General features: G+C 41.9%; 1 long non-coding RNA gene and 1 pseudogene across 1 annotated transcript; one reads left to right on the forward strand and one right to left on the reverse strand.

Annotated features, from left to right (window-relative positions):
* Nucleotides 1-24: 24 nt before the first annotated feature.
* Nucleotides 25-7,134, forward strand: LOC147008178 (uncharacterized; annotated as a pseudogene).
* A 30-nt stretch (nucleotides 7,135-7,164) lies between these two features.
* On the reverse strand, nucleotides 7,165-7,866 carry LOC147008179 (uncharacterized). The gene is made up of 3 exons (XR_015053608.1): nucleotides 7,655-7,866; nucleotides 7,501-7,538; nucleotides 7,165-7,350 (listed from the first exon to the last, which is right to left on the reverse strand). It is a non-coding gene; the product is annotated as an uncharacterized LOC147008179 (long non-coding RNA).
* Nucleotides 7,867-15,000: the final 7,134 nt, after the last annotated feature.

The raw sequence follows: 15,000 nt of genomic DNA on the forward strand, positions 1-15,000 counted from the left end.
ATTCTTGTAAACACAAAAATAATGATGTTTTGTTCCCTTTGAGGGTGAACTGCAGACACAAATCCAAATAAACATTCAGTTCCAGTTGAATCATGATCTGTGTGAATCGAATTAAATAGTTTAAATGAATCTCCATGTTCATGATAACAAGTTTGAATTTAAACACAACTTTCATATTTTACTAGTCGGGAAGAAAAAGTGACAAACAGAACTCTTCTCATGTTAACCAATCACAAATCATTTTCTCCATATTCAGGGTGTGCACGATATCTGTCCGTTGTCCTGTGTATCTGTCCGGTGGAAATTATCAACAAAAAATATTGTTGGAGCCGTTCGACTCCGGCCCATCTGAGGTTTGAGTCCCACTCCGAAGGATGTTTTTCTGTTTTTTTTATATCCCAGTTCACTCTGTGGAATGATGTTTTTTTCTACAAGGTTCTGTACAATTTGACAAATTCACCGCCCAAGTCCTGCTGCACCGCAAGGTGGGGTTTAGTCTGTCTGCAGACTCTGTCTGTCTGCAGACGTCGGTCGATGATCGAGGAACTCTAGAACACGGATCAGAACATGAACCCGCAGTGTATCAGAACTTGGGTGATGAATTTGGCAGATTGTACGGAATCTCGTCCCAGACACAAACAATCAAGAGTCACGAAGAACGAATTTAACATGTTAGATCGGGTGGTGAACAAAACGCTGCATCAACGGTGGTAAACTTCCAAAAAAAACTTATTTTGTGTTTTTCTACAACTTTTAAAATCTTTATTTAACTTAAATTTAATGATAAACTTGAAAACTACAAAACACAAATAACCTTGTCTGCACTTCTAAAACCCTTCACATTAGCAGTGCAGTATTTGGGAAAAATATTACACCATTTTTACACCATCTTGACCAATCAAATGTACCACTCATGTTCTCACCTTTGGGGAATATCGAGATTCAGACAGAATGGCGGCTCGTAGGGAATATAGAGTTTACTCAGAAACACAAAGTGATAGTTGAAATGACCCTTCACACGTCGTTTTTCTCAACACTACGTGGGGTTAGGTGTTCCATGAACTCACTCATCTGATTTTTCAACGATCATCTCAGTTCATCTTGCTGGTTAGTTATTGGCAATCATCAAACATGTTAAACGAGCAACATCGATTCTCTTTCCTTTATAAACAAAGTCTCACGTTCCCCACATTGAATTAACCTGACACTGATAATATCCCACTATTCTGTTCAGCAACCACATGATGATCTAATCAGTGATGGCGGTTTCTTTTTCTTTGTAGAGAAACAAATGAAAACCGTTTCGTTCACCAACTCTGCGCAGTTCTTCAACGAAGAAGATCATTTCAATCATCATTCCAACCAACGGGAGAACAACAAACGAACTCACACTGGGAAGAAACGGTACAATTGTTTTGTGTGTTCTAAAGATTTTCGTGACTTATCAAACCTGAAATCCCACAAACGAACTCACACTGGGGAGAAACCGTACAAATGTTCTGTGTGTTCTAAGGATTTTCGTGACTTATCAACCTTGAATAGACACAAACGAACTCACACTGGGGAGAAACCGAACGAGTGTTCTGTGTGTTCTCAGTATTTTAGTGACTTATCAACCTTTAAGAGACACAAACGAACTCACACTGGGGAGAAACCGTATGAGTGTTCTGTGTGTACTAAGGACTTTAGTCGGTTATCAAACTTGAATAAACACAAACGAATTCACACTGGGGAGAAACCTTACAAGTGTTCTGTGTGTTCTAAAGATTTTAGTCAATTATCTTCCTTGAATCGACACAAACGAACTCACACTGGGGAGAAACCGTATGAGTGTTCTGTGTGTACTAAGGACTTTAGTCGGTTATCAAACTTGAATAAACACAAACGAATTCACACTGGGGAGAAGCTGTAAAGTGTTCTGTGTGTTCTAAAGATTTTAGTCAATTATCTTCCTTGAACAGTCACAAACGAACTCACACTGGGGAGAAGCTGTAAAGTGTTCTGTGTGTTGTAAGTTATTTTGTAAGTTGTCACCTTTGAATAAACAAAAATTAACACAAACTGGTGAGAAGAGTTTTGTTGTGGACCCCCCCCCCCCCACCATCCTCTGTGAGTGATTTGAGTGATTGCAAGCTTTAAGCAAACCAGTGAGGAGAAAGCGAGCAGGCAGGAACGCAACCCTGGCATAGACCTTCTTGGTACATCTCCTCTGAGTGTCGTCAGTAACACCTGTCAAGAAGCCGAGGTCCTCCGGCCAAGCAAAATAGCTGGCTGCAACAAAAATACGCCGTCTCCTCTCCGGCGTCACCCCACTGCCCTGCCTGTGATATATCGCCCCCATATTTCCGCAGGGTGCTCAAGGTCCACTAAAAAATCCCCTTCTGTTAAACTACCAAAATCACGAATCGTTGCTCACCTTCACTCTTTCATTCCTCATTTTCCCTGCCTTTTGAAGAAACTCTCACACTCTCTTCAATCCCACTCTTCCCTCCAGGTCTTCAAAACAGTCGTTCACCACCATCTCTTATCTTCCCCCATCCAAAACGATGATCTTTTCTGCCCCCGCTAATCCACCCCAAACCCACCTCCTTCAAATTCCCTGCTTTCCTTCCTGAAAGTCCCTGCAGTGTAAGTACCTGAAAGTCCCTGTAGTGTCCATCTTGTTTACCCTGTGTACCCCACCCCCTCTTGTCTCCTGCTCCCCTTGTTTTACATTCTGTGTGTTAGCTCTCATATGAGCTTCGACATTGTTTTCAAATAAAAAAACAACACATCAACACACTCATTAGTGCTTAGCCGATATCGGCAATTTTTCAGGAATTCAGGAGGTTGGAGTCAGTCAGTGTGATTCCCAACTCCAGTACGATAACTGAGTGGTCTTTCTAATGAGGAGGCGGAAACGTTGATCCTCAGAGATTATAATGCGGACGAGAGCAGGGCACAATGATGGAGCGACGGAGGCACGGGGAAGCACAGCACAGGGGTTTATACTCGATCGCCACAACAAAAACATGGATACTGCAACTTAAAATACCGGCGGAATTTAATGACAAGAGAAATATTTACAAGGAACAATCATTGGAACATAATAATAACATGAAAGAAATAAATCCTAAAGTCGAGGCACCTCTACACACAAACACGAATGCAGACAAGGGAAACAAAAGAAAGCAAATCCTTCCTTTAATCTGGCACTGAGCTTGGTCTAGAGATGGTCTTTGTGGGACTTGCAAATCGAGGCGCTTTGTCCTGCACGTGCAGATGCATGCAAAAATATGGCGCCAAGCCGCTCTCTCACAGCGGTTAAAACGTACGTCAGGCAATTAGTGAGCGGTATTCAACACCAAGGCTCAAAGACCCCATGCAGCTTCTTCGGCGATCATCCTCACTGAGGCAAGGCAGAATCGCGCCGTCTCCTTCGGTGACACACTCGAGGCCCTTCTCACACGACCAGCCAAGAGTCAATGAAGAGCGTCTTGCTCAGTACGGTATCCAGGCTTTGCTGCCCCACCTTTACCTTTAACAGCTCCTTTTGACCCGCCTTCATTTCCTCCCTGATTCCATCACTCGCACAGCACCCCTCAGTTGGTTTTGTCCTGCTTGTATTTTCCCTTCCATTTTATCCACTTTTCCTTGCATTTTCCCATTCATTTCATCCTTCATTTGTTTCATCATTCGTCTAATTCCTTCCATAAACTCCTTCATATTCAGTGGCTCAAGCGAGGCCGATCTGCCACTATTGGGTGTGAATCTCAGTGGAATCACGACGTCCTCCAAAAGGGAAATTTGGTGGTGGGGGTCCCCGCTCGGGACGGGGGAAACTTTTACCCAATGCTTATGAACCGACTCTACCCTCACCTCGCTTCCTTCATACTCACTACCTTCCCTCCAAACCTCCATTTTGAGCTCGTCTGCCATTTTGCTCACGCATTTAATCCTTTGGAAAAGGGGATTAAATTTAATCCCATTAAATTTCCATGAGTTCTTTCCTATCGACACCAATTATTTTGATCAACCATTTTGTGTCCCTTATGAAATGTTCAGAGTTCGAATCCTGCACTCCCGAGGGAGTCGGGGGGGGATTCATAATACCACTCGTGATCAACTAATGTTGATCAGGGTTCCAATCCCACTACCTGATCACCAAACCGCGCGCGCGCACACACACACACACACACACACACACACACACACACACACACACACACACACATACACACACACACACACACACACACACACACACACACACACACACACACACACACACACACACACATTGCTATTTATTAGGAAAGTTTTTCGTCTTCATTAACTGGTCTAAAATGGCTGGTGCTTCATTAAAACAATTGTTGTTTCCAGCCATTTAACTCCACCGGTCAAAAGTTTTCGAACACCCCCATTTTTCCAGTTTTTTCAAAAATTTAAGCAGTTAAAGTCCAGTGAATAACCTGAAATGGTACAAAGTTAAGCGGTAAACTGCCAGAGGTTAAAAAAAACAATGTTTGGGTTACCAAAAACTGAAAAATAATGTAAATTTCAGAGTTGTTAAAAAGGCCCTTTTCAGGGAACAAGTAATGGGTCAGCAACTGCAGCTGTTCTGCAGCAATTTTTTTTTCCCGCCTTTTGAAGAAACTCCCACACGTTGTGAAATGGAAGTAAATTAAGCCTTGAAAGTTGATGCAAACAATTCCTACAGGTGTCCCAACTGTTGTTGATTAGTTCCAAACCCTCTGTATAAATGCAGTGTTGGAACAGACTGTGTTGCTACACCCTCTGAAGCATTATTTGGACAATATTGCACTGCAGGAAGTAGTATATTGCTGTCATAATGGCGAGAAAAAGACAATTAACAAAGGAAGACAGACAGACCATGAGAACCCTTAAAAGTGTCGGTCTTTCCTTCAGAGAGATTGCAAAGGAAGCTAAGCTGTCGGTGAGTACAGTTTCCCACACCATCAAAAGGCACTTGGAAACTGGAGGAGACTGACAGGTAGAGATCTGACAGAACCAAAGCCACAAAACAATCAGAAGACAAGTTTCTGAGAGTCAACAGCTTGCGTGATCGGCGGCTCACAGGACAGCAGCTTCAAGCACAGCTTAACACTGGTCGAGGTAAGGAAGTCTCAGTTTCAACTGCGAAGAGAGGACTTCGAGCTGCAGGTTTGACAGGTCGAGTGGCAGTAAGAAAGCCATTGATAAGATGGCAAAATAAGAAAAAGAGACTTGTCTGGGCCATGAAGCACCGCCAGTGGACGACTGATAACTGGAAGAAGGTCTTATGGACCGATGAATCAAAATTTGAAATCTTCGGTTCATCACGCAGGGTTTTTGTACACCGTCTAGTAGGCGAAAGGATGGTTCATCAGTGTGTGACACCAACTGTCAAACATGGAGGAGGAAGTGTAATGATCTGGGGCTCTTTTGCTGGATCCAGAGTCGGCGACTTCCACAGAGTGACTGGCACCCTGAACCAAAAGGGCGACCACAGCATTTTGCAGCGCCATGCGATAACCGTTGGTCTACGCCGAGTTGGTCAGGGGTTCATCCTACAGCAAGATAACGACCCAAAACATCCCTCCAGTCGATGTCAGAACTACCTGTGAATAAAAGAACAAGACGTTCGGATTCAAATCATGGAATGGCCAGCACAGTCGACAGACTTACACCCCATCGAGCTGGTTTGGGATGAACTGGACAGAAGGGTGAAAGCAAAACAACCTTCAAGTGCAACACATTTGTGAGAACTTCTGCAACAGTGTTGGGAAGAACTTTCTGAACAATATTTGATTTCCATTGTGGAAAGAATGTCACGAGTATGTTCGGCTGTTATATCTGCAAAAGGTGGCTACTTTGATGAGTCAAAAATTAATATTAAATTTTGTTAAATAAAACAATTCCATGATTTCTTTTTATCTGCCATTGTTTATTTGTTCTATGCTTTAATTTCAGAGTACATTGAAACATTAAACTGCTTAAAGTTCAGTAAAAACTGAAAAATGGGGGTGTTCTAAAACTTTCAACAAGTGGAGTATACAGTTTGACAACGTTGTTTTTGGGGGAAAAGCACCCCATCTTTGCATGCTAACTCGACTGCTCGTGTAGTGTATTGTGGGTAAAGATGAAGACTGTGATTATTGTAATTTAAAAATGGCCTAAAAAAAAACATGATTTTCACACACCTAAAATGGACACATTTTCCCTGATATCTCCAAACCGAACAGCAGCAACAATCATCAATGGATGCTTTATGAGTTCACAAACAGGAGATCTTGTATATTTCGGACCATTACAGCACTTTATCATGAAAATGCTAAAATATATGTTCAGCGTAAACATAAAAAACAGCAATAACTTAAACTAACACCTCGATATTACAGTAAAATGCAATGCACGTTTCCATTTCAAATTTTTATTTTTGAAAAGATAATTTAAAAAACAAAGACCAAAACAATTAAAACAACCCGAACAGCAGCAACAATCATCAATGGATGCTTTATGAGTTCACAAACAGGAGATCTTGTATATTTCGGACCATTACAGCACTTTATCTTGAAAATGCTAAAATATATGTTCAGCGTAAACATAAAAAACAGCAATAACATAAACTAACACCTCGATATTACAGTAAAATGCAATGCACGTTTCCATTTCAATTTTTTTATTTTTGAAAAGATAATTTAAAAAACAAAGACCAAAACAATTAAAACAACCCGAACAGCAAATAAAACCAAAAGTGGACTAAACTTTCCCCAAAGAGCCCTGAGAAAGCACGACACAGCAAAGAAAAACCGAAAAACCCGAACATGCGGAAAACGATAAAAACAGCTCTCTTATAAACAAAAACTCCGAACGTGATAACGGACGTTGTGAAACGTGCAGTGAACCGCTCTGCACATTCACAAAACATCAGGGTTTACCTGCGTAACCTCACTCACCTGAAAAAAAAAACAATCACACAAAGAAAACACATGACCACAATTATTTTAATATAAGAATAACATTTACTAAAAAATTCAACCAACACTATTAAATGAATATATATTTTTATAAATATATATCAGTAATTTTACTCACAGTATAATTTTGGTTTTTAAATATAATCTTAATCTTCCATTACCCTTGCAGCCGTGACGTATTTTACTTCTGTTCCTATTTTGTAAAGAAAACGCATCGTGTCATCCAACTTTTTTGAATAAGCAATCCGATGCCTCTTCCCCGGCTGCCATAAAAAATAACATGGAATGTGCATTATATATTATTGGATAAAGAAAAAAATTTCAAAATACTTACAATTACAATCCTGTCCGTCGATGTTCCCAGCATGATTTTCCTTTTCACAGGTAACCTCTACAATAAAAACATTAAAAGTGTTACCTGATATGATGATTGTCCTGTTGAAATTAGGAAAAACAATGAACAATCACTGAATCCCCACCCTGCGTCTCTTCTCCTTCATTCGAAACAATAAAAAGATTCAAATAAATGATTATTACTTACTTCTTCAGGCCCGAACTGTGGTCATATGTCCTTCACTTCTGTAAAATAATTGTTAGAGAAGAAACAAAATGTTACAATTGCGTTGTTAAATGAAAATAACCCCAATCACACACCTTCGGCCACCCACTGAGATGCCAAACAAGCAAAACCACACCTTTTCGGTAGAAAGTATTCAGAGGAATCTGTGATGTCCTCTCAGATGTCGATGTTCGAACCACCCCACTTGAGGGTCCTGGAACTTATTTAAAAAAAAAAGGTTTTGTAATAAATATTACATCAAATAAGTGTTAAACAAGGATGTTCAATGTGTTCGGGTGAGTGTGGATATAAAAATAACCACATGTGTACATCATTACACGTTGTACACGTGCTATTAGCAGGTATAGACAGCCCACTAGCATCAGACATCACTGATGTTCAGCTCGGCCGGTGCACGTATCACCCGTCGAGGTGTTTTCAGGACCTTGCCTTTCCCTGAAGCACATCAATCACATCACGTGATGATGTTTCTCCCACCCATCCCATAATAAAATAGATTTCAAGAAAAGACAAATGAAAAACCAAATACAGGACAGCTGTTTGTGGAAATGACAGTTGTACAATTAACATAATTGTCACACATCGACATTACCCAACACTGACCACTGCTCACAAGTCCCACCGACCTCACCTGTCGTTTCAACAAGCCTGTGACAAACAGGAATAGGTATATATGTTTTAACAAACACATCATGTGAAGTCTAATTATATTACACGACATTTAAAAAAAAAATTTTAAACCAATAAAAAAAAAGACGCAACAACACACATCATACCGCTCAGTCCCTCATTTACTATTCTATTTCATTGTTAAAAGTTGTGTTTTATATAATCAGTATTCAACATTGATCATCCTCACTATTTACTTCAATGAAACCACAGGTGGGATTTATAAGCTTTGGATCATTACTTGCACCTGGCAGCCTCTGGTGTTCCATCATCCCTCCCTCCTGGGACAGCAGCTTCTCTTCCTGTGCCTCCTCCAGAGTCACATCCGGGTGTGCCTCCTCCTCGTACAATTTCTCAGAAGCCTCAGAAGACAACTGTAGAACAGGAAGGGCTTCGACCTCATAACTTGCTTCACTGCTCTCCTCGCTGGACAGCGGTTCCTTGGGTGAGGCCTCCCTCTCACCCACAGCCAGCTCGACCTCACCGAACCCTTAAACACAATATGCAATAATAAATATTTGTTTCATCATTAAATGCTATACACCGTCGTGTAAAGTAAATACTATTTACAAAAAATTTTTTATGAAAAAATAGCAAAACATGATGCATTAAACAATGTTAAACAGTTTTAAAATACCTTCATAAAATTTCATGTACCTTCTCCAATCGTGCCTTCTCTTTCGAGAATCCACCGCAACTTCCTTCTGATGGATTTGTGCTGTTGTCGCAAGTTTGACGTCGTTTTTTATATCGTTTGCGTCCACGACTAAGAACTTTAGCCTCGTCGTCTGTTTTTATTTTTTAAACAATTGTTTTTTATTGTCATCTTTATTTGCATCGTCGTCATCCTCGTCCGCCTCCTCCATATCTGGGTCAAGATGTTTCTTCTTTTTCAAACATTTTCCACTTCTTTTTGAGGCTTGTGGTTTCTTTTGAAGGGGTCTCGCAAGAGCCCCCTTCTCATTTTGCACAAGCTCTGCTCGTGCAACCGTCATCAATTTTTTTTTATTATCTTTATCTCCTTTCTGAAAAAAACAATTAACATTCAAAACGACAAATCAATAACGAAAGGAAACACAACTGAGGAATATAAAAAAAACAAGAAGAAAAATGAATAACATTTTAAAATAAGTTAATCGAGCTTATCGTTAAACAATTAACATCTTACTATGATGTGTTTATCAATGCGTTTGGATTGTCCTTGACATCCGGCCACCGGACGGTGAAGAGGAATGTCATGTCTGGGAACAAGAAAAATAAATAAATATTTCAGAACATTTACAATAAGCTTTTATCTGAATAATAATATCAAACGATGATGAAAAACAACGAGCTGTTAGTACAAAAAAAAATACCTTTTGGTATTTTTTTTGGTCCATTTATACATTGCCATGGCAACCTTCCTCTCACTTAACTCCATGCCGTGAACGCAGATGATGCATCAGGTAGTGGGTAACTTTGCCACACTTCCAGCAAGTTTTTCCTCGTTTTTTTCTCAGGGTTGGAGGGGTTAAACAAGCAATTAAACACAATGCTTGGTTCATAACATCACCAATTAAACACCAAAACAAACAAAGCACAAATTACTGAGACTCACCTGCACCAGGAACGACAGCTCACTCAACCCTCCCCCCTCCCCCCCCCCCCACAAAGATCAATCACATAAACTAATAAAGTGAACAAAATATCAATTAAACATTATCACGTGGCAACATGTATTTCAACAATGTTTTCTTACCCCAGTCATGATGACTGCACGTTGGGAAAAGAAACTCCATGAATCCAGCTCGGTTAAAAACACCCGAACTCTAACCCTAAACCGAACACACAAACACACACACACACAATGACACAAGGTTAACAAAACAAACACACCAACAGTACAAACAAACACCTATTGCACACAGGTAAACACAAACACAAGGAGAAAGCTAATATCACAAACCCACTGAGCACACACCGAACTCCACACCAAACATCTGAATAGCTCAGGTACGCAAGGTGAACGCTGTTTGGTGTGCTCACGTGATTGCACCAAAAAAAATTTTTCTTCCCCCACACAGAAACACATTTTATAGCGAACGTAGTGAGCTTCATACTTAACGCGTTCACATGAGAGAATAGGAAGCAACAACAACAACACACGACCATGGCAATTTGGAATCCGTGTCCTTTTCTATGACCCTTTTGCTTCCGTTTTTTTTTGCTTCTGTTTTTTTTTTGTTTCCGGTTTTTGTCATGGGGAATGATGCATGCCGGGAAATAAAGGCATCGTCGGAGACATGAAAGACCCAAATAATATCAGACATGGTGAATATTTCCTCCACTGATTTTAATAAAGATATCTCCCGCATCATCGAAAAATAATTTTAAATCGTGATTCACATTATTTGATCGCTGATCCCGAATCCAGGCCGAAGTAACCGGAAATTGCAGCATCGAACGTAAGAAGAATTCTACGTTCGCTTCTCGGCTTTGCCGATTCCATATTAAACCCTAAAATACATAGAAACAAAACATATATAATAATGATAAAAAAATAACAGCTCGACAATTGTCGAAAAGATAATTTATTACTTTTTGACGTTCGTGAAAATTACTTTCACGGAAGTAATTTTCACGTTCGCGCCCATCTCGATTTCCCGCCAAAAATCTTGACTGTCTTTTTGAATCAACAGCTTCGTCATGAACATATCTGTCCACAACCTTTTGATATATCGTTCTATATATCTCGTTGTTGGCCTCATCTCTCAACGGTGAGGAATCAGTTAAAAATCAAATAATTTTTGCATCCAGATCTGGATTCAGATATTCATCAAAACCGAAACAGATCTTCCTAGTGGCACTCCCAACCTCTCCAGCAAGTTTCGTCGGAATCTGTCCACAACCTTTTGATATATCGTTCTATATATCTCATTGTTGGCCAAATCTCTCAACGGTGAGGAATCACTCAAAAATTAAATAATTATTGTATCCAGATCTGGATTCAGATCTTCACCAAAACCGTATCAGATCTTCCTAGTGGCACTCCCAACCTGTGAAGCAAGATTAGTCCGAATCTGTCCCCTACCTTTTGATATATCGTTCTATATATCTCGTTTTTGGCCTCATCTCTCAACGGTGAGGAATCAGTTAAAAATCAAATAATTTTTGCATCCAGATCTGGATTCAGATATTCATCAAAACCGAAACAGATCTTCCTAGTGGCACTCCCAACCTCTCCAGCATGTTTCGTCGGAATCTGTCCACAACCTTTTGATATATCGTTCTATATATCTCGTTGTTGGCTGAATCTCTCAACAGTGAGGAATCAGTTAAAAATTAAATAATTATTGTATCCAGATCTGGATTCAGATCTTCACCAAAACCGTATCAGATCTTCCTAGTGGCACTCCCAACCTGTGAAGCAAGATTAGTCCGAATCTGTCCCCTACCTTTTGATATATCATTCTATATATCTCGCTGTTGGCCTTATCTCTCAACGGTGAGGAATCAGTTAAAAATTAAATAATTAGTGTATCCAGATCTGGATTCAGATCTTCACCAAAACCGTATCAGATCTTCCTAGTGGCACTCCCAACCTGTCCAGCAAGTGTCGTCGGAATCTGTCTCCAATCTTTTGATATATCGTTCTGTATATGTCGTTTTTGGCCTCATCTCTCAACGGTGAGGAATCAGTTAAAAATTAAATAATTATTGCATCCAGATCTGGATTAAGATCTTCACCAAAACCGAAGCAGATCTTCCTAGTGGCACTCCCAACCTGTTCAGCAAGTTTTGTCCGAATCTGTCCACAACCTTTTGATATATCGTTCTATATATCTCACTGTTGGCCTTATCTCTCAACGGTGAGGAATCAGTTAAGAATTAAATAATTAGTGTATCCAGATCTGGATTCAGATCTTCACCAAAACCGTATAAGATCTTCCTAGTGGCACTCTCAAGCTGATACTCTTGGAAAACATGATCTTCCTTGTTGCAGACGACTCCACATTGTGCCGTATCGTACCCCCAGCTTATATTGACGGACAGACTGCAGACTCGTCACTCCCTTCTGATCTTGAATTGGTCGGATGCTTGCCCGACAAACCGAACACGTCCTTCAATCCCACAATATCTCAGTCTCAAACTGTTGCTCTGAAAGAATCATCAAACGAACCCACCCGTCTATTTCCATGGTCATCGCCGGAAGAGGTTCAGCCTCTGGAACGTTTGTTCTCCCTTGTGACCAACAAAGCCGATGGTCCAGATGGCATTCCTCTTGTTGTCCTCAAAAGCCGTACTCCCAAACTTGCTCCAAGATTTTCAACCTCGCCTCCTATGTGAGCATTTACCCCACCTCCTGGAACAATGCCGATGTCTGCCCTGAAGAAAGGCAACATTTCTGATCTCTCCAATATCTCAAGTTATGGAGTCTCTCATCAATAAACAACTTTGAGGCCACCTCAAGGACCACCAACATGGCTTCCACAAAGCCAGCCCATGCTGCCAACAAATGACCTTCAGCTCTCAAGCACTTCGGAGAAAGTAGAGTTATTGAAGTGGACACCAGCAAAGCCTTTGGGAGGCTTTGGATAGTGGGAGCCAGTACCAATCGGATTTATTTTACAAGCTCACTGAACTCCTGGGTTTAACTGACTGAATATTATTACGTAATTAGTGGATGTAGTCAGGGCCCTGTTTTTCGTTGAAATATATATATATGGAAATATACACTGGAAACACCACCCGTCGCTTCGCTGATGGGAATACTGAGGGGGGGGAGAGTGGTGGGTGAGAGGGGAGAGACAGAGGGGGGAGAGTGAGGAGGTGGAGGGGGAAAGAGAGAAGAGAGAGGAGCAGCGAGGAGGGGTTGGGGTAGCGAAGATGGAGGGAGAGTGAGGAGGGGTAGGGGATCGAGTAGGGAGGGATATTAACTAGAGGTGGAGGAAGGGAAGGCAGTGTGGGGTGAGAGGAAGGGAAGGTGGAGCATTAATTATGATTCATACCGTCTCATCAAAATGATTCTGTATCGAATAACAATGAAGACGGAAACAAAATAATGTCTGAAATACATTTTCTACCCGTTGTAGTGTAAATGCCACCGAGAGACAAACACCACCCGGACATGTCCAGAGATAAACACCGCCCGGACGTGTCCACAGCCAAGCTGTCCAGTGACAAACACCGCCCAGACAAATTAAGAGACAAACTCCTGTCCGGACATAAACACCTCCCAGACATGTCGAGAGACAAACACCGTCCGGACACATCCAGAGGCAAACTCCGCCCGGACACGTCCGGAGACAAACTCCGCCTGGACACGTCCAGAGACAAACTCTGCCTGGACACATCCAGAGACAAACTACGACTGGACACATCCAGAGACAAACTCCACCTCGTCACGTCCGGAGACAAACAGAAGACCCACCAGAAAACCAAGATGGTGGCCATATTATTTTGTCTGGGCGCCATGGTGGGTGGAGTCAAGTGACAGATGTGGGTGTGGTCTGGCAGCTGTCCGACCAATGGGTGTTCATTTCAAAAATCGATCCACAACAAAACGTGGAGTTCTTGTAGACCCGTGTCACAGTAGTGAAAGCCTGGTCGATGGACAGAAGTTCCACCGTTATTATTGACTGCTTGAGAGCAAGCCAAAGAGGAAGCACCAGGGATTGGGAGCAACTGGGAAAAGGGGGGAGGGGAAGGAAGGAAGGATGGAGGATGAGTGGCATGCAAGGAAAGACTGATGGGATAGATGAGGCATAAACAACAGGTAAGGAATATCAACGTGGGCTGCCAAAGCGAGAACGACTGGAAGGAAATCGAGAACTCAAGCTGGATTTCGGTCAGAGAAGCCAACATTGCTCTTTGTCGACCACCTCGTTCTCTGCGTCGTTCCCGACGATGATCTCGTTCCCAGACTTTGTCCCATGCCGGCGAGCGACTCCATGGCGCGCTTCACATCCGAATACTTTCGGTATTTGATCACACCCTCCCTGGGCCTCCTGCGGTGTGTCTCTGCATATGACACCTCCCTGGCCTGGCACTTATGATCCTTGGGGAGGGAAAGGAAGTGACCGTGAAGCGAGTGTGAACATTTGCTGATATTTTGATCGATTACATGTTACATATTACAAATTTGTTCGAACACAGATTACACGGCAGGATGATTAACTTGAGACGGAGACGTCTCCGACAGCAGGATGCTGGAAGCGAGCTCGTTTGAGCTCAACTGCACGTTGGATTGCCTGAGATGTTGCCAGGGAGCCAGGGAAGTTTTTCAATTCCTCCCCCCTACACTCCCCCCCTCAAATTTTTATAGAAGGGCTATCTAATCTACTCTTTAAATACAACTCAAGCTTGGCCAACAATAATCACCATCAGCTGTCGTTGCTAAGTATCCCTTGAACGATTTGATGGTGCACAACATCTTGTGTCATCACAGGCATCGAAACCCCCTTGGAACCAACAAGAGCAGCTGGGGAACCCCCTTCCAAAGACCTAACAGCAACAGTTTTATAATAATCACACGTTATCATGCCAAACCAAACAGCTGTTAGCTCGAAAACGCTGCAATTATGGCATCACGTTGGACATCCTGCTTCCAGTTGAGGCAAAGAGACTCAGGCTCATGGATGGAGGAGCTTGCACACACATCAACACAGAGCACGAGGACACGATGAGACACCAGCACCTTTCGACGTTGCAGGGCTGCAGGGAAGCCAAGAGGTGTGTGAGCTCACCTCCGAGCCGTCGAGCCTGGGTCTAATCTCGGGCAAGTCATAAACTACCACCCTGGCGTTTTGCATG

This window comes from Eptatretus burgeri, chromosome 21 (assembly GCF_056783735.1).
Source record: "Eptatretus burgeri isolate ZD-2024b chromosome 21, Ebu_testis_v1, whole genome shotgun sequence".
Taxonomy (NCBI): Eukaryota; Metazoa; Chordata; class Myxini; order Myxiniformes; family Myxinidae; genus Eptatretus; species Eptatretus burgeri.